The following is a 358-nucleotide window of genomic DNA, read 5'->3' as shown; positions in this document are numbered from 1 at the left end:
TTCCGGGGATGACCCCACATACTAAATTGAAAATAGGTGTGCCAATTATCACGTTGCGGAATATTAATCAGCCAAAACTCCGCAACAGTGCGCGACACGCAGTTAAGAAATTTATGAAGAACGTAGTGTAAGTAAAGATTTTTACGTGGCCTTTCAAAGGAGAAGAATTCCCATGATTCCGACCGATAGACCATTTCGATTTAAAAGACTGCAATTCCCAATTCGATTCGCATTCGGAATCACAATCAATAATGCTCAAGGTTATCCTTTGGAAAAGTGTGGTTTAGATTGAGATGCGGATTGGTTCGTAGATGTTGCGTGTTCCCGTGTCGGCGCCAGATATCCTTTATATTAATGC

Source organism: Rhagoletis zephyria, unplaced genomic scaffold, assembly GCF_001687245.7.
Source record: "Rhagoletis zephyria isolate East Lansing unplaced genomic scaffold, Rhagoletis_zephyria_1.1 Rzeph_scaffold_00425, whole genome shotgun sequence".
Taxonomy (NCBI): domain Eukaryota; kingdom Metazoa; phylum Arthropoda; class Insecta; order Diptera; family Tephritidae; genus Rhagoletis; species Rhagoletis zephyria.
The sequence above is the reverse complement of the archived record's forward strand: the minus strand, read 5'-3'. Positions refer to the sequence as shown.